The sequence below is a fragment of the Excalfactoria chinensis genome, chromosome 25 (assembly GCF_039878825.1).
Source record: "Excalfactoria chinensis isolate bCotChi1 chromosome 25, bCotChi1.hap2, whole genome shotgun sequence".
Classification (NCBI taxonomy): domain Eukaryota; kingdom Metazoa; phylum Chordata; class Aves; order Galliformes; family Phasianidae; genus Excalfactoria; species Excalfactoria chinensis.
Window position 1 is genome coordinate 115,979 of NC_092849.1, and position 19,824 is coordinate 135,802.

General features: G+C 54.9%; 2 pseudogenes; one reads left to right on the forward strand and one right to left on the reverse strand.

Moving 5' to 3' along the window:
- Positions 1-1,564: 1,564 nt before the first annotated feature.
- Positions 1,565-5,704, forward strand: LOC140262646 (ciliary microtubule associated protein 1A-like; annotated as a pseudogene).
- LOC140262547 (annexin A4-like) lies at positions 5,577-19,365 on the reverse strand (annotated as a pseudogene).
- Positions 19,366-19,824: the final 459 nt, after the last annotated feature.

The window sequence follows — 19,824 nt, forward strand, 5'->3', positions numbered from 1 at the left end:
AACTTTGTGGCTGGCTTTTGGCCTCACAGGCCCAGCGGGTCAGTCAGCCATTTTGTTGCCAGGCAGTGAGCCCCAGGCAGGCTGGATGTTGGCCTGGTAGGAATCCCCAAGCCGGCCAGCCAGCTTTTGGCCTTGCCAGTGTTTGCTGGCCGGCGGCAGGCTCTTGGCCTGGCAGGGCTTCCCTAGTCGGCCTTTGGCCTGGCAGGTGCCCTGCAACTATCTGACCAGATGGCTTTCACCCGAGGGCCTTCCTTGCCAGCTGGCTTTTGGCCTGGCTGGGACCCCATGTGCCAGCAGGCCGGCTATTGGCCTGGCAGGGCCCACTCAAGCCACCCGGCTGGCATTTGACCTGGTATGGCGCCTTGGGACAGCTGGGTTTTGGCCTAGCAGGGACCCCACAGGCCAGCCAGCTGGTTCTATCCCGGCAGGGACTCCTGGGTCTGCCAGCTGGGTTTTGGCCATGCAGGGCTTCCCTGTCTGGACGGCCAGCTTTCATCAGAGATTCGAGATCTTTCTCAAGGGCTGAGCCCAGCCTGTCTCCAGAGCCCCAAGACACAGCATCCAGGCAGCCACTTCTGGCCTGGGGCTCACTCCAACTTCTCGGACAAAGGGCACAGAAGTTCAGGCCCAGAAGGGCCCGCCCAGCCAGCCTGCCGCCTTTTGGCCTGGCAGGTTTTGGGTCCGCCGGGTTTTTGTCTGGCAGGGCCCTCTGTGCCGGCTGCTTGGCTTCTGGCATGGCAGGGCACCCCGGTTCCTGTTCAGCTTTTGGCCTGGCAGGGTTCCCCTGGGTCCCCCAGCTCACAGGGCTGGCCCCTCTCCACATCAGCAGAGAGCCCCGGGGCAGCCGGTCAGCTGTCTGTGGGGAAGGCTGCATTACAGCCCAGGCTTCTGGCTCAGCCTTGAGGGATGCGGCCCCAAAGCCATCAGCCACTCAGGCGGACCCCTCCCGCTCTGTCCTTTCAGTGTTCTGCCACCCATCCGGGCAGTGCCTGCAGCCCCACAGCAGCCGATGAGCTGCCAGCTGCAGGGCCAGGAGGGAACGGATAACCAAGAAGGGCTGGGCCGAACAAGACGGGTCAAGTTCCTCGATGAAGAAGGAGGAGCAGGGGAAGCCGAGCGTGAGGTTGCGCTGCCCGAACTGCAGGAAGATGAGACCCCAGGCACACCATCCAGGCTGGAGCTTCGGGCATGTGACTCAGTGACACTTCTGAGGAAGAGGGTTGAGAAGAGCAGGGAAGAGTGGAAACAAGCCAAGGAAATGTTGTGAAGAGCCCTTCCATTGTGGAGAGGGCTGCGGCTTGAGTTGAGCATCTCCTGGTGTGTCACACAGATCCAGGGCTTTCAAGAAGCCGCTGCTTTCAAGTGCTTCAGATGGTGAATGTTCCTAGACAGAGCGCTTGTCTCCTCCAAGCTCTGAAGCCAAGGTTTGTTCTGCAGGTCCCGCTGATGGCACAGGCATCAAACAGCCCAGAGCTCATGGCTGGGGAGAGACTGCGTATTGCTTTGTGAAGGGAGAGCTGGAGGAGAGCTTTGAGCAGTGCTGCGCAGGGATGCAGGCAGCTGGTAAGAGAAGAGGTGTGTGTGCTGAGAGCAAGGGCTGTACGGCTCATGTCTGGGTGCTGACATGGAATGCAGGCAGAGCTCTTTGCAACTAAGTGTTGGCTTCAGTTTAGCTCCTCCTTTCCTCTCTCCCTTTGAGCAACCTCTGTTACCATTCTGCTGAGAATGGCTAAAGGTGCACCCGTGGCTGGCATCAAGACTAACTTGATCAAGCCATAGGAGAGCTCCAAACAACAAGCAGCAGAAAATTGTTGCATGTTCTAGGGGAATATGCAGACATCACACGTGACAGGTTATGCATAGATTACTGAATTGTTTGGAGATAAATCTATCCCCCTTTTTGCTGCATTCTTTCCTCTTTTCCTCCTTTCCAGCCTCACTAAAGGTAATTCTCATCTCTGCTGCACCTTCTGTCCCACCAGGACCTCTCACTGCCTGGACAAACGTTTTCATAACACTTCTGGGCATGTGACATTTCCATAACTGACCAATCCTGACTGCACAGCAGTTCCCATTCACACGTGTTAATCCAACAATTAAAAACAAAACGAGAGAAAAACTACCAATCTGAACAGCCAGCAGGACCAAGCTGAGCTCTGCTGTGTGATCTAACTAAGAGCTCGGTCCATCTGCAGGTGTCAGCAGTGTGAGCTACGACTTCTTACTGGTTGGGGTGCGAGGCCGAGAAGGCATGGAGGGCGCGGCTCCAGGCCAGCCAGGAGATGTCACAGCACGGATGGCATCACCCGGAGCCTGTGTGCTGTCACAATGCGCTGCCATGACGACGCCGGGCCCTCCCCAAGGACAGCCGGCCACTGGCTCCAGGCACCTCATTTGTTTGCTGTGCTGCCCGCAGCCGCTCGCCGTGCCCTGTGCCTGAGAGCAGCCCCAGCAGCAGAGCAGCTCAGCCTCATCGCGCTCGTCCTCCAAGGCTCAGAGAGGTGAGGGAGAGCTCCTGCACACTTCAGGCTGCAGAGCCCAGCTGCAGGATGCGGGCTTGGCTGCAGTGTGTGTGAGGGGCGTGTAGCACAGGACTGGCAGTGAGCAGGAGAAATTGCTGCCGGCCCTTCCTGCTCAGGAACCCCCGTCAGTAACTGCTGTGCTCTTGCCTTTAGGTTTGGAGGCACATGCCTGCCAGCATGGACGGAGCCTGGGTGGGGACCTGGAGACCCCATCGCCCACGTGGCCTCATCTCGGCCCAGTTCCCCAGCCCCGGGCCCCAGTACTCCATCCCGGGGACAACAGGTACAGCGACCGTCCCCAGGGCTGGTCAGAGGGGCAGAGCAGCTCCCCAGCCTTGCCCTGTTCTGTCAGAGCCTCCTGGCTCTCTGGCGCAGCTGCAAGCCAGGCCCGGCCGAGGAAGGCCAATGCTGCTGGCGCTGCTCCTTGTGACCCGAGGACAAAGGGGCCTGCTTCTGGTCTGGGTCCAAAGGAGCTCAAAACATGCAGCTGCACAGAGGTGTGCTCTCTTCTGCTTTTCCTCCTAGGTTACGTGGGCCACAGCCCCACCAAAAACCGTGCCCCCGCGTACACCTTTAGAGGGACCAAACGGCCTGCGGCAGAGAGCTGTGGGCCAGGTCCCTGCTACTTTGTGGAGCCGGCCATCACTAGGAATGGCAAGTACGTGGTTCCAGGCACCCACCTCCGGGGACGACCCATGACAAAGACCACCGTCACCCCCGGACCGAGTGAGTAGCACTGCTGCAGCACTTCTCCCAGACAACACTAGCACGCAGCACATTTGCCCGGGGTCAGCTCACGCCCTGATGGAACTGTAGGTCTTTTTTGAGAGAGCATGAGCTGCTCTGAGCAGCGATAAATGCCCTCGGAGAAGGACAGCTGCACCATGGGCCCAGGGCACAAGGCACTATGTCTGAAAAGTACAAGGAGCAGGGGGCTGACAGGGGGGACAGCAAGGCAGGACATAGTGGCGAGGCACACTATGTGAAGTGTCCCTGCGTGCTGCCTGTGTCCCCCAGCAATTCTGCAGCTCTTCAGAGGACCTTTTCTGGCTGCAGAAGGAGACCAGCCCTTCACAGCTTTCTTCCTCCTCTGTCCCAGGTGACTACCGCACCGAAGCTGCCAACAGGCACGTCTTCAAGTGCCCACCGGTGCAGTCCATGGCCTTCCGGCGGGAGCCCCTCCAGACAGACCGCCCTCCAGGTACGTGACCCTGGCAAAGGCAGACCCTTCAGCCTGAGCATCCTCCAGGGACGGGCTGCTGCTCAGCACCAGCAGAGGGCCTACTGCATGGCCTGTGCGGCAAGATGTGGTGCCGGGCCACAAGCTTTCTTACATGACCACCACCTCTCGGCCAGCAGCGTCTCCAGCTGCTCATGCTCGAAGCTGCTGGCACTGGCCCTGTGTCAGAGGAGAGGCAGGAACTGGCAGAGGGGCAAGATGTCCCTCCACTTCCCACCAGCCGGCTGGGCAGGCTGCCCCTCGCTGCTGCTTCCATCTCCTCCATCCCCTCACGCACACACTCTCTGCTGCTCCTCCTGCAGGTCCTGGCACTTACACACTGCCCAGGCTGATGGGGCCCAACACAGCCTACACATCGGCCAGCCCCTGCTACTCCATGAGGGGAAGGAGCCAGCGCGGTCGCTTTGATGAGGACCTTGCCAAGGTGAGCTCCGCTGCTCCTCTTTTCCATGTTAGCGTCCGAACCTGGGCTGCTCTTCCTGAGCCACAGGGGCTTCCAACCCTGCTGCAACTTTGCTTAATGCAGCCTTCCAGGGAAAGAGAGAGCCTTGAATGTGACCCCAGCCCCGTGCGGCCATGCCTCTCTTGCAGACTCCAGGTCCTGCGGCGCTCCCCAAAGTGGCTGTGGATGTGTACAAGACCAGGGCGCCCGCATACACGATGCCAGCCCGACCAAAACAGGGAGAGGGCAAAGCAGTGAAGCCCGGGCCAGCAGACTACAGCGTAGGCCAGGTAAGGCGGCTGCTCAGCTCTTCCCCTCTGCTTCACAAGCACAGCCTTCATGCCTCTCCCCCTTTCCCTGAGGCTTCATCCAGCCAAACAGCTTCTGGCTGCAGGAACCAAGTGCAGGACAGCAGGCCTGCTCCTTGCCCTCGTGCCACCTCCAAGTAGAGGAAGTGAGGAACAGCGCAGCACGCAGCTTTTCCTCCCTCTGCTCCTATTACCTTCAATGGGCCGTGCTGGTCCTTCACAAGCTCTTCGGGGGGGATGCAGCTCAGAGGGGCTCCAAGCAGCACACCCCCAGCATAGGAGAGTTAGCTGTGAGGTCCCAGGTGCACAGCCAGTCCTCTTTGAGACAGGAGGGGCCCATAAGAGCACATGTAAGGCCAGCACACCTCCCTGAGCCAGCTCTGCTCTAGCAGGGAGCTGCACCGGCTCTGCACTGGCGCTCAGCCCTTCCCAGTGAGGCACCAGGGACTGTCTGGGATTGGGAGGGGTGCAGGACAGCAGGGAGCAAGGGCAGCAAAGAAGGGCCCTTGCTGATCTGCCTTTCCTTTCTGCCCTTCCAGGTGACGCTGATCAAGCCCCAGGCGCCTGCCTCCACTTTTGGGATCCGGCATTCCCTCTACACAACCCCTCTCATCGTGGAATAAGACACAAAGTCTGGAAGGCCGTGGTTGCTTTCCTGGAACGGGAGGGGAGGAGAAGAAAGAGCAGCCAACTGCCGGTTTCCTTCTGATTCCATTTCCCTTCATCCAGTTGGGCTTTTGCCCATTATACTGTTAATGTCAGTGTTAGGAGTAAGTCATTAATAAATTAATTTAGTACCTTTATGTATACCTTCTTGTTACTCTGTTTTCCTCACTGCTGCACACAGGAATGCGCTGCCGCTCCCTGAAGCCTTTCTAACATCAGCGCACTGCAAACTGCTGACGCTTGCTTTATCAGTCATTTGCATTACTGAGGTCTGCCACGTGCTGAAGTAAGGAATCAGTGGCCGTGGGCAGTGCAGCCCTTCCAGCGCCATCAGGTAGATGTCAGTGAGATGCCTGGGGCTGGGCGACTTAAACACCTGCTGGTGATCACCTGCCAGCTTACAGGATGGCCGGCAGCATTTCCTGTACCCGTGACAACACCTGGCTTGGCCGTAAAGACATTCCTGGAACAAAGGCTGAAGGGAAAATCATGAAAGACGGAGGCAAAAAGAGGATAAAAAGCAACGGATGGCAACAAAGATAGAGAAAGCAAGTAGGAAAGCTAACCATAGCACAGCAAAGGAAAGCAAAGCAAGGGAAAGAATGGAAAAAAGCAAACTTGCAGGAATGGAGGAATGTGGGAAGAGCTGTGCCCCTGCTTGCCACAGGAGCTGCATGGGAGGAAAAGAATCTGGGCCAGAATGTAAGAGGAACTCCTTTGGGTTCTGGGGTTGAAGCACAGCTGAGAAGCCATGTCCGGGAGGAGCTGTGGGCCGCTCCAGGCCACCTTGCTGTCTCCCCAAGAGATGAGGTGCATAAGCTTGGCAGTGGCTGAAGTGCTGGCCAGAAGCAAGCATCCGTGTGGAGGAAGGCAAAGAGCGGAGGAGGATCCAGGGTAGCTACCGGGCATGGCCTTGCTCAGCAAGGGGAGGAAAAGCCTGGAGGGCACGAGCAGGGAACAGAGAAGGGCAGGCAGTAGGTGTGAAGCTGGGAGCAGAGAATGGTTTGGGTATAAAGAGACCTCGAAGATCACACAGTTCCAACCACCTGCAGTAGGCAGGGACACCTCCCTCTACACCAGGGAGCTCCAAGTCCCACCCAGCCCGGCTTTGTGCACATAAACAAAGACAAACCACGTCTACCCCCTGAAACCTGTAACAGCCACTCAAGGGGACACACAGCACCTCTCATCATTTCATTACTCTGCATGCAAGGTTTAAAAGCAGAGCGCTCACCCACAACCAGCAAAGCATCTTCCAGGTCTCCTGACCTCCCAGATTTAATACTGTCTGTTACGTCCTTGTTAGCAATGCCTCTGTACACATCGAAAACTAGGAGGAAGAGTCCATGGTAGTGAGTCAGAGAGATCCAAAGGACCACTTTGCAAGAACAAGCTCCTCACGTGCTGCATGAACATCCTATCATTCCTGCAGCACTGCCAGCTAAATCAGGACCTTCCCACTAGAATAATTCGTTTCCATTGCTAACATGCTTACTAACTGGCCTACAACAACTGTTCCCATTTTCAAGACCTGGCAGATGAATTTCTCAGCTCCTCTCCCCCCTGCCCCAATGGTGGTCACACTCCCCGATCTCTGCTTTCCATGCTAGAGCAGCAGCAAATTGTACTTAGGTTTCTGAAATCCCTTCCAGTCTCAGAAGGGAATAAAACAGACCAAAGGGAATGGATGCAATGGGGCTCTCGCTAAGACACCTGTTGACCCAGAAGAGCTTGCACTTAACACCTATGAAGCTCCTACACAAGCATCACACACAAACAAGGAAGGGAAGAAAAACCCAGGACGCTGTGGAGGGGTCCTACCTCTCAGTAGGTGATGCCTGTTCCATGTATAGAGGACAGACATAAATTGCACCTCATCTGTTCCCCATTTCCTCTCCCTCGCTTCGTACAGGCACTTATTATGGATGACAAAGTAAGGCTCATGGAGAAGACTGGGTATACACGGGATCTTTAATTCATTGGTGCTAGAGAACTGCTGGAACATACTTGTCCAGATCATGGATATTTTCCAACAAGCACCAACCAGGCATGGCAACTCACAGCTGAAATGTCATTGCCCCTGCCAAGTAACCAGTCTACCTACAGGCTTCTCGTTAAGAGACTTGCAAATGAGACCAGAACCCATTTATTCCCATTTCACGGGTTGGCTTCTCTTCACCACACATCACATGCACAAGAATAGATTGCTCTTGCAAGGAATCACGTTCCTACACACCTGAGCATCCTGCTGAGCAAGAGCATCATCCACATACATTCCCTCATCTCTGTTACCCTGCAAAGGTACAAGGACAGAAGACACAGCTCACCACAGCATCTACTGGAAGCAACCCTTGAGAATTCCCCACTCAGAAACAGCTGCAGGAGATGGCTAATGGAGTCCTTCAAAGGGAATACTAGCTTACAAACACAGCGACACATCTCAAATGTGCTTTGGGCTTCTTTCTGAAAGAAGCAGCAGCCCACTTTACTGGGACATTTAGAAAAGAGCCCATGGCATTCATGCACACCCAGAGTCAGAATCCCCTCCCTGCAGAAGATGGGTTTGAGGAGCAGGCCATGAGACACGCAGGGTGAGAAAAAGCCAGCCTGGAGCTCCTCACCAATGAGCACACAGCTGCGCCCACAAGAAGATTCAATCCCTTCTCCCCTCTCCCTTTCGCTTGGCTCACCGTTGCAAGTGACACAAGGACACTTGGAAAAATGGAAGATGCGTTGGATATGATGTCATCCTCAAGGGAGCAGCCATACTCTCGCAAGAACACACGCACACGGCATCTGTTAGAAGCAGAGCCACCACCTGGGTGCCTCCCACAACGTTTGCCAGCTGTAACTTAGCTAAATACTGAACTGTGCCCAGGGCTCTCAGCATCACTGCAGCAGTCCATTCATCATCATTAGTGCTACAGCCTTCAATTAAGAAGCACAGACAGTAAGAAACTGGCAAGAGAGCCATACGTCCTGCTGACAGACAGAACGCTCCTCCCCATTTCATTTACATCAATTCAGTTGCCGGTGAAATTCTAGTCTGGCTCCACTCTGAACAAACAGCCACAGCGAGGTTGGCCAACATGTCACACCTACAAGCTCCCCAGATTCCTTCCTCCTCACACCTGCCTGCACACACACAAACTGACTGTCAGGCAGCAGGACAAGGCCCGGCCTTTCGCACTACTTATAAAGCCTGGAGTTCTCATTAATGAGACCAATCTCTTCACTGGTGCGAGAAGCCAGAATTTCCATCAGGCAGCCTTCATCTGTTCCTGCTCCCAGGAATTGCCAAGGCAAGATTTAAGATACCAACAGCTGCTCCAGACATGCAATCAAGTTTCTTTAAGAGCTAATAATAAATTAAGAAGACATTCATAGCAAAGCAGTAAGTCCTTGGCCTGAACTTCAACAATACAAAAGAAAGATTTCCAAACCTTCACAGCCATCCTCAGTTCAAGCACATCAGACGTGGTGGTGGGAGTCATCATCCCAACCATCACCCTCTCAAAATTCCCACTCAGCAACCACATCAAGTCACCAATCAAATCCTAGAAAGCCAAGAGAGGAGGAAGGAGGTGGCAGAAGGTACGGCCTTCCAGGACAGACAGAACCGAGCTGTTCACCTCTTCTCTTTAGGCTCTGATCCTCCTTGCATCAACAACTGCACTGAACTGAACAAAACCAAAACAACCTTGGTCAAGGAAATTCTTCACCGACCTTTCTCTTATGGAGATTGGGTCCTTTGTCACTTTTCACCCAAGTGACACAACTACCTTCACACATCTCTGTAGACCTTTTAGGTGATCAGAACTTGCTGACGTTGGGAAACATTTAGTTTGGTCAAGATATCGATGATTTCTTCATTTGTGCCTGCAGGAAACAAATGGAAGCCAGTCAGGCTGCTTGCACAAGAATCAGAACTGCCCTCTGGTCTTGTGCCACCCCCAGTCCCCTCCACAGCCAGATCTCAACAGCCCCAGGACCACATCCATGCACACAAAGCTGCCAGGACCCACTCCACCAGAGGAGCCATATTTCAGGACATAAGAAAGGCAGCTGTGTTTCCTCTTCCCAACTATTTTTAGGGCAGTTGTGCAGCAGAGCAATACAAGCAGCTGCGCTTCCCTCGAACAAACCATCCGAGCTGCCATTCCCAGTGCTGGGAAAAAAACCAACAACAAAACTTGACCTGCGGAGGGAGATCAACTTACCAAAGCCCTTCATGGCCTTCCTGAGTGCTGTGCTTCTTGCTCAGCGCTGAAACTCGAGATCCCCTTCATTGTTGCCTACGGCCACAAGAAAAGGATTTAGCAAAGGCAGACTTGCACCCGTGCACACAGAGTTGAATTAAAACAAAACAAAGCACATAAAAGATGTGAACACAGAGATAGTAAAACTCCACCCACACAAGTGATGTTGTATCAGACTTGTGTCTCACGCAGCAGCCTATACTAGGGGGACTTCCCAGGCACATCAGAAAGAAGCCACAGGGGCACAACTATATGGAGAACATATCTCCATGCTGCTGCCCAGAGTCTGCAGTAAAACAAAAGCTGGACCACCTTGCATCTGTGTTCAGTCCCACCAGACCTTCTTCCTAGCAGTTCTCCATGTCAGTCATAAAGCAGCGTGCTCCCATCATAGCCCTAGCTACTTCTCTTGTAGCAGGTAAGGACCATTACTCAGCACCATTAATTTTGCTCTACTCGGCACTGGTGAGGCTGCACCTGGAGAACAGTGTCTGGGCTCCCAGTACAAGAGACAGCTGGACACACTGGAAATGGAGGGCTACCAAGATGGTGAAGGGACTGGAAGACGTCTTCTATGACAAGAGCTTGAGAGAAGTGGCTGCTCAGTCTGGAGAAGGGGAGCTCAGGAGGATCCCACCCATGGCCATCAATCCATGCAGGGAGGAACAGAGAGAATGTAGTGGAGCCCAGTGCCAGGACCAGAGCTTGCCACCAAACATCAGGAGCACTCCTGCACTGTGTAAGTGCCGCAGCACTGGCACAGAGACCCACAGAGGCTGCAGAGTTTCCTCTAGGAGATCTCCAAGCCCAGGATGTGGCCCCGGGCACCAATTCTGCTGGCCCTGTTGCAGCAGGGACTGGACCAGATGGGCCCAGAGGTCCTTTCCAACACCAACCATTCTGTGCTTCTGCAACACACCACGACATGCTGTGTTTGGCTCAAACTGGCCATTCACAAACAGCTTTCTCCTGCCTCTTGCTCAGTGCCATCTCTGTGGGATCACACTGCCTCCTACGGCCCAACTCTGTTCCAGTCAAGGTCAACACCAACACAGCGCTGACCTTCATGGAGCCTGGGCTTTGGGAAACAGGCACAGGAATAACCACTGCACGGGTGGAACCTTGTGGGTTGAACCAGGAGGGAGCAGTACGCCCAGAGAGCTTATCTGGAAAAATACTTCCTCTGGGTACTGACATTCAGTTGCATTTTCCATTCACTCTCAAGCAGGAGAAGCACAGACGTGTGGGGCAATATCTTCTCGAAGAAGGAAACAGAGAGAAGTTAAAATTAACTCCTCATAAAAAGACAGGCGGTGCTCCTCCTGCCCCATCCACACTCCCTGTGTTTATCTGATTGGAGCAAATGCCGGGCACAGCGTGGTACAGCAAACAAGCGCACTCACCACTGCTTGAGGTTTTGGTCATTCTTAGGGCTCTGTTCCAGCAGCAGCTGCCAACTGCAACAAAAACCAGAGAGAGCAGGAGTTTTCTAGCAAAGCATCAGTGGTAAAGAAATGCTTTTTCTATCCCGAGAGTGACAGCCTGGCGGAGGTTACAAAGAGAAGCAGACCGCCACCCTCGTCCTGCCCACAGTGCCCGAGTGCTGCTGCCATGAGCCCAGCACACGGCGTCCCCATGTCTGTGTGCACTGTGGAACCCCACAGATGTGACAGCGGGGTCTGGCTTGTGGGGCGCTTCTCCAAGGAAACCAACGCACGGTGTCAGGAGGGGAAGAGGAAGCAGCTCATCCTGCCACTAACGCTGCCATTGTGCGTCCCTCCCCAGGACTCCTACAGCTTCCTCTTCCCAGCCCCGCTCACCTCGCAGGCTGCAGACGCTGCTGGGCGCTCACACTCGATGCATGTCATCTTCTTCTTGTGCCTCTGAGCCACTCTCTGCAGGGCTGCGCTGAGTTCCTGCCGCTGCAGCAAGAACTGCTGCTCCTGTGCTGACGGATGGAGGAGTTTCGTGCCGGCACCCAAAGCACGTTGTCCCCAGGCTCCCGGTGCCACGGCAGGATGCTCCTCCCCCCCATCGCCCCTCAGCTCTCGCATCCTCCTACGATCTGCCTAAGGACGCAAAGACCCTGCGGAGGGATCTGGACAGGCTGGTCGACGACTGATGCCCACCAATAGCATGAGGTTCAACAACAGCAGCTGCACAGCAGGCGCATGGCGCGGCGCGACGACCTCACGGGCGAAAGGAAAAGCCCCCAGCAGGGAGCGCTCGCCCCATTCGGCGGACCGACCAATGGGAGCGCAGAGGAGGCGGGGCCGAGCGCGGCTTCTCCGCCAATAGCGCTTGCGGGCGCCGGTCCGCTATGACGACGCCGGTCCGCTATGACGGCGCGAGTTGCGGAGCTCCGCGCGGGTCGAGCGCTGCTCCGCCGCCCCGCGTCCCCGCCGCCGCCTGTGCCGTGCCTCGGGGGACGCCGGGCGGTCAGGCGAAGCCAGCGCAGGGGCAGAACTGAGCCGTCCTCCGGAGTCAGCGTGGCGGTGGGGCGCTGCTGGGCGGTGAGAAGCGGCGGCTGACCGCGAGCAGCGGAACGCGCCCGGTCTCGAGGAGCAGCTCCTGGCTGAGCCGGGCAGCCCCGAAAGAGAGGGACCGATCCCACGGATCGAGACGTGTGAAAGCCTGGCAGAGAATCAGGCGGGCGCCCGCAGGGAGGTGCAGAGAGGACGGAGCCAGACCGCACCCGGTGGTGCCCGGCAGCGGGACCGGAGGCACGCGCTGCAGCACGGCAGGTCTCCCCGTAGCGCTGCTGCCGTTGTCCCTGTTCCCTTGATTTGTGCCTGGGGAAGGAGATGGTCACGTACTAACCACATCCCTCCCCGTGCCTCCATTCACTGCAACAGGAGCTGAGTTGAGTGCACCTGTGGGGATGTGGCACCCACAGCCTCTCTGGGCAGCAGTGCCAGGGCCTCAGCTTCGGGCTCAAAGTCCTCTGGGGCAATGCCACTCCTCCCCTCCCTTCTGAGAGCCACAGTGCCCAATGAAGGCAGGCCACAGGACCAGAAGGTGAACTCTTGAACTGCCACCGCTCTGCATGATGTTCTGATGTGGGATATCTACAAAACATCCCCAGACCACAACAGGTAGCACGGAGCTGCAATGGGGAATGCCCTCCACACACGGCCCTGTCGGTGCACGATGCTGCAGGCACGCTCCTTGCCATCTGCACACACGTGGGCCGGCTTTGCACGGCCGGGCACATCATCTGGCCTGGGCACTGCAGGTACCCACACATGATGGGGTGCAGACACGGCAAGGCCAACCCTGGCTGACTGTGCATCTCATTCCCGCTTGGCGTGGGAAGAGGGACTTCAGTGGGACACAATTGCTCCAAAGGAGTTTTGGGGCTCGGTTACGAATGTTGCCCTGACCTGTTGGCCTTGTCTGTCACCAGTTGCAGTGGTTACAAAGCACACGGAGGATACGTTGCGTTGTGTAAGCTGAATAAAACACGGGATCACACAAAGTACAAACGCCTGAGTTACAACAGCACACATCACCAACTTGTCACAGACACTAGCCCTGGTTCTGCAGGAGTGGTGACACAAACATTTCAGACCATTACTGATGTCAACATCTTCCTTTCCCACCCTTTTCTTCCCTGCACACGAAGCAGCAAGCTGCTGGCCATCAGAGGGCTTGCAGTGACATCAGAAGGTGGCTGCGGTCATCTGAAGGCTTTTCTGGTTGTCGGAGGGCTCCACTGGTTGTCAGAGATGTTCACTGACCATCAGAAGGCTTCATTGATTGAGTTGGGATGTCACCGGTCATCAGAGGGCTTCATCGGTCAGTGGAAGATCGGAGGTGTCCATGGGAGGGGATATGCAGCCCTTGTTCTGGGTGACGGGTAGGGGGTTGGGGCACTGAGGCACGCGGCCTAAAGCAGACCCAAAGGAGTGACAAGTGGCTGCAATAAGAGAGGGGCTAAAAGTAGGGTGTTGTGGTCACACTGTGTCCATGCAGAGGCGGATCAAAGGGTGAAGGCTTTGGGAGGAAATGTACGGAGGAACTGAGAGAGAGCAGAGGGAGGGTACTGGGGTTGATGGCAGCATGAGGAGCTCCATCCTTTAGGACTTTGGAGCGGATGATGAGTGAGGGAGGGGAAGCCCACAGGGGTGCAGGACATGGTGCGCATGGCATGGAGCTGGGGAGGCCTCCCAGAACTGTGAGGTGGCCAGTCCCTGCTGAGCATGAGAACAAGGACACGGACACAGAGAGTGTAGGTTTGCTGAGGGATTTATTGATCGTCAGAGGGTGTCGCTGATCATCGGGGTCTTCGCTGCTCACCAGAGGGCAGCACTGGTCATCAGAGGATGTCAGAGTGCTGCACTGGCAAGGAGGAGCCTTGTCCCTGCAGGGTTTGTCCCCAAGGACTCGGGGCAGGAGAAGGACTGGCAGCAGCCAGGAGACCCGGGGCAGGACGTGGGTCCCCTGGGGACAGAAGCCACATCCCCTGTCCCACCTGCATGGTGACTCTGGGCCATCCAATAGGGCACCCTGAGCCTGCCCCCTCCAGATCCGTTTCTCTGCACAGCCCCATAGAGCACAAAGGAAGGGCTGGAAGTGACAGTGCCCAGGTCCCCCTGGAACAGGCCACGGACAGTCCCCTCCATGCCATCAATTAATTCCCAGCGCCTGATGCCCGGTCCTCAGGGCTGCGGAGACACCCAGGGTCCCCCAAGTGCCCTGTGGTGCAGGGACCCATTGTGAGCACTAGAACAACGTGGCCAAGTCACGGTCATGTCGCCTGCTCAGCCCCAACTGCCCCCCATTGCCTTCTTCCCCTTCCTGTTGCCCACCCATGGCAAGAGGGAGCCCAACAGAGGCTTTGGAACACCAGGGGTGTCCCCAAGGCCCAGGGGAACTGAGAGAACAGCAACACATCCCAGCCCCATCCTCACCCCTCAACTCACAGGCCCAGGAGAGGGAGAAGGCAGAGATGGGTCAGCAGTGCCAGCATCATAATGGGCAGCTGGCCATGATGTCACCGCGTTGCCGTGGTGGCGGTTGTGACACGGCCACCCGGGAGGGGGTTGAAGGCAGAGCACGGAGGTGGGTCCTGCATCCTGAAGGAGCAGCTGGTACAGAGCAGACGCATCTGAAGGATGAGCTCCAGCATGGCTGACGCCAACAAGGAGCAACCCAGAATGAGTGAGAACAGGGATGCGGTGGCCGCCTTCATCCGAGAGCAGCTCCTGGTGCACAAGGTGTGTTTGTTGGCTGTCGGGTTCCTCCTCGCCCTGTCTGGCTCAGCCTGGACTTCCTCTGAGTCTTCCCCTGCACACACAGCAGGAAACTCACCCCGTGTTTCCCTGCTGAGCTGCATTTGGGAGGAAGGGCGAGGGGAAGGAGAGGTGCCTGTCCCGTACAGTGTGTTCCGCAGCTGGGGGATGTTGGGGTGGTTGTGGTGAACCAGGAGCTGCAGCTCCTCAAGCTCTTCCTCACTGATAGTCTGCCATCACGGCTGCTGCTGCCATTGTCCCTGTTGCCTTGTTTTGTGCCTTGGGATGGAGATGGTTACGTACTAAGCATCGGGTGTGTTGACGTGGGGACACTTGGCAAGACTGGTGGCCCTGTGAGGCTATTGAGGGCCGCAGAAGCACTGGGCACGTGTGGAACGCTGGGTCGGTTCTGGGCTCCCCAGCTCAAGGCAGACTCCCCTGTGCGACTGCAGCAGGGAAGCTGCTCTGTGGGGAGGCTGTACTGTGCTCATCTGCAGAGCTCCCTGCCAGCCCCTGTGCTCCTGTGTCAGGGGGATGTGTGAAGGGAGACAGCGAGCTGGGGGATGTTGGGTGGCTTTCTGGAGTCAAAGCACCACAGCCCTGCAATGCCAGCACGTCTTTGAGTGTCATCAGCCACATCCCTCCCCATGCCTCCATTCACTGCAATAGGAGCTGAGTCCAGTGCACCTGTTGGGATGTGGCACCCACAGCCTCTCTGGGCAGCAGTGCCAGGGCCTCAGCTCCCCCTCAGTGAACAACTTCTCTCTGACTCAGAAGAGTCACAGGCACGTTAGAGGAGTTTCTTTTTTCCTGTACAGTAGGGCTTTGCCTCCAACTTTGGCTTTGTTTCTATCACTAGCTATCAGATAGCAAAGGAAGTTCAATGCAGCGCAGCTGGTGCACTGGGGCAGCAGCAACATTCACTGATGGTGCTTAGTCCCTAGAGATCACACCATATCCTAGACCAACGCAGGAGAAATTATTCTCTCCTCTGCAGATCCTATACAACGTTCCCACAACTTCTAGGGACTCTCTTCCTAGAGTTTGGACCTCAAGCCCAGCCTCTTCCAAACGCTGAAAGGAAAATCAAGAGCTGTTCAATTTCCTTGACATTTCTTGCCTCTTACAGTACACTATGACAAGCTTAACATGGAATGGGCTTCCTGGCCTCAAATAGCAGAAGTAACCTCTCAGTTAGGAAGGGATATCCATTTTTCATATAGATATAAACAAGAAAACAAACAAAACAATAAGAATGTTTGCATGCTCGAAGAATGTTTACAGTGAGACATCCACATCCAGGTGTCCTCACAAGCAAGATCTCTGCAAAGATAGCTGTCTGATAGAATCACAGCCTCATGAAGGCCATCCTAGAATTAACAAAGCCAAGTGTTCTACAGAAAGCTGCCAAACAAAGGAGAGCTTTTCACACAACAGAAAGTGGGTACAACTTAAAAGGCAGGTGTATGGGAACTGCTGAATTATGGCCTGAACCTCTGATTGACCAGCCACCTGGTGGGTCAACACCCGAGGATCTATCAATCACAGTGGTCATGCCAGCTTCCTACACACTGTCAAGGGAGATAAGGTCCCTGTAGTACATGCAGAGAACATGCTGGGAAAAGCAATTTGGGTCCTTCCAGCTTCTGGAAAGGGTAAGCCTCTTCGTGGAACTGTTTTTGTCCAGGGACCTGGGTCCACTCGGTGGGTGATGAAGAAAAATGGGAATAGTCAGCGTGTACCACAAGGGAATTTGATGCTGGGGGAGTGCAGTCAGTAATTGCATGTATATACATATAGGTTTCTGTGCGCATGTGCTTAATTCTTGTTAATTGTGGCTTCTTTGTGTATATTAAGCACGACGTAGTGATGTAGAAACGGAGGGAAATGTCACAGTTGGATGATCTTTTGTTACTGGTATTCCACAACATAACATCATGTAGTGCACCAGGAGTTAAACCGTTAATGTTCCAGTTCAGGGTACCTGCCCAGAGGAGAAGAAGAACTGCATTCCCCAGGGGACTTTGCAGTCAGAGAGGAGATATAACTCCAAACAAGGTCACCTGATGGGGCTTTTCATCTTGACACTCCCCTCCTTAACCTCTCAGTGCCACTACCTGTCCCAACTGCATGCATCACTTCAGAATCAGTGTAAAGCCTTCAGCTATTTAAACAGTCTCCCTCATTATAGTTATTATTTATTAATTTATATAATAGATTAATATAATTAATTAACACATTTATTAATATTACCACATTTAATCAATTAGTTTGTATGTACTCAGAAGGCACGGCACCCTGCAACCTTCAGGTGGGTGACAGCGGCCAAAGAGACCTTTGGGCTCTGCAGGGTCTGCACGTGGAGCATTGCACACAGCAGCAGCTGAGCATCAAGATGATGGCAGGGCTGCAGAGCTCTCAGTGAGACATTTGTGTTGCTGCTGTAGTTTCGTGTCCTGAATGCATTGCGTGCATTTGTTCCCTGGGTTTGGTTTTCTTTCTGCCTGCTCTTTTGCACTCAACAAACAGCAGGAATGAGCCACTAGGTTGGCTCAGTTGCTCATGTTACAGTTTCTTGAGCTCTTCAGTGCTCCTTCAGAGCTCCTCCTCCTCATCCCCTGCCATCATTGAACTCCAAAGCCAGAGTGCTTGTCTATAAGCTGCTACTGTGCATCAGCATAGCAGAGATGAACTCAGCAAAAACTGGGGATTGTGCTTTAAATGGACCGTGTCTGTTCCTGGAGCAAACAGGTGTGCTTTTCTAAAGCTACAAATGAACAGACTGGCTCAGTTGCTGTACAGCCAACAAATGGACAGGGTGGTGTGGTTAGGCTGGTACCTACAGATGATACAGCTAGAAAGATGATCGTGTTGGAAAAGGATAATCAAAGCTAAATGAAAAGGCTAACCCATGTCTTAGGCTCACAGAAAACAATAATACTAATAATAAAAGCTCCCAAAGGAGCAATCTCCAGAAAGAGATCCTTCCTTGAGAGCTGCAGCCAGGCTGCACCCCTTCCAGTCACACAGAGGAACTGCCTTTCTCCTGCGCTCCCACAGCTGACTCAGGGCTTGCCTCAGCTGGTCAATCAGAGGTTCAGGCCATAATTCAGCAGTTCCCATACACCTGCCTTTTAAGTTGTACCCACTTTCTGTTGTGTGAAAAGCTCTCCTTTGTTTGGCAGCTTTCTGTAGAACACTTGGCTTTGTTAATTCTAGGATGGCCTTCATGAGGCTGTGATTCTATCAGACAGCTATCTTTGCAGAGATCTTGCTTGTGAGGACACCTGGATGTGGATGTCTCACTGTAAACATTCTTCGAGCATGCAAACATTCTTATTGTTTTGTTTGTTTTCTTGTTTATATCTATATGAAAAATGGATATCCCTTCCTAACTGAGAGGTTACTTCTGCTATTTGAGGCCAGGAAGCCCATTCCATGTTAAGCTTGTCATAGTGTACTGTAAGAGGCAAGAAATGTCAAGGAAATTGAACAGCTCTTGATTTTCCTTTCAGCGTTTGGAAGAGGCTGGGCTTGAGGTCCAAACTCTAGGAAGAGAGTCCCTAGAAGTTGTGGGAACGTTGTATAGGATCTGCAGAGGAGAGAATAATTTCTCCTGCGTTGGTCTAGGATATGGTGTGATCTCTAGGGACTAAGCACCATCAGTGAATGTTGCTGCTGCCCCAGTGCACCAGCTGCGCTGCATTGAACTTCCTTTGCTATCTGATAGCTAGTGATAGAAACAAAGCCAAAGTTGGAGGCAAAGCCCTACTGTACAGGAAAAAAGAAACTCCTCTAACGTGCCTGTGACTCTTCTGAGTCAGAGAGAAGTTGTTCACTGAGGGGGAGCTGAGGCCCTGGCACTGCTGCCCAGAGAGGCTGTGGGTGCCACATCCCAACAGGTGCACTGGACTCAGCTCCTATTGCAGTGAATGGAGGCACGGGGAGGGATGTGGCTGATGACACTCAAAGACGTGCTGGCATTGCAGGGCTGTGGTGCTTTGACTCCAGAAAGCCACCCAACATCCCCCAGCTCGCTGTCTCCCTTCACACATCCCCCTGACACAGGAGCACAGGGGCTGGCAGGGAGCTCTGCAGATGAGCACAGTACAGCCTCCCCACAGAGCAGCTTCCCTGCTGCAGTCGCACAGGGGAGTCTGCCTTGAGCTGGGGAGCCCAGAATCGACCCAGCGTTCCACACGTGCCCAGTGCTTCTGCGGCCCTCAATAGCCTCACAGGGCCACCAGTCTTGCCAAGTGTCCCCACGTCAACACACCCGATGCTTAGTACGTAACCATCTCCATCCCAAGGCACAAAACAAGGCAACAGGGACAATGGCAGCAGCAGCCGTGATGGCAGACTATCAGTGAGGAAGAGCTTGAGGAGCTGCAGCTCCTGGTTCACCACAACCACCCCAACATCCCCCAGCTGCGGAACACACTGTACGGGACAGGCACCTCTCCTTCCCCTCGCCCTTCCTCCCAAATGCAGCTCAGCAGGGAAACACGGGGTGAGTTTCCTGCTGTGTGTGCAGGGGAAGACTCAGAGGAAGTCCAGGCTGAGCCAGACAGGGCGAGGAGGAACCCAACAGCCAACAAACACACCTTGTGCACCAGGAGCTGCTCTCGGATGAAGGCGGCCACCGCATCCCTGTTCTCACTCATTCTGGGTTGCTCCTTGTCGGCGTCAGCCATGCTGGAGCTCATCCTTCAGATGCGTCTGCTCTGTACCAGCTGCTCCTTCAGGATGCAGGACCCACCTCCGTGCTCTGCCTTCACCCCCCTCCCGGGTGGCCGTGTCACAAACGCCACCACGGCAACGCGGTGACATCATGGCCAGCTGCCCATGATGATGCTGGCACTGCTGACCCATCTCTGCCTTCTCCCTCTCCCGGGCCTGTGAGTTGAGGGGTGAGGATGGGGCTGGGATGTGTTGCTGTTCTCTCAGTTCCCCTGGGCCTTGGGGACACCCCTGTTGTTCCAAAGCCTCTGTTGGGCTCCCTCTTGCCATGGGTGGGCAACAGGAAGGGGAAGAAGGCAATGGGGGGCAGTTGGGGCTGAGCAGGCGACATGACCGTGACTTGGCCACGTTGTTCTAGTGCTCACAATGGGCCCCTGCACCACAGGGCACTTGGGGGACCCTGGGTGTCTCCG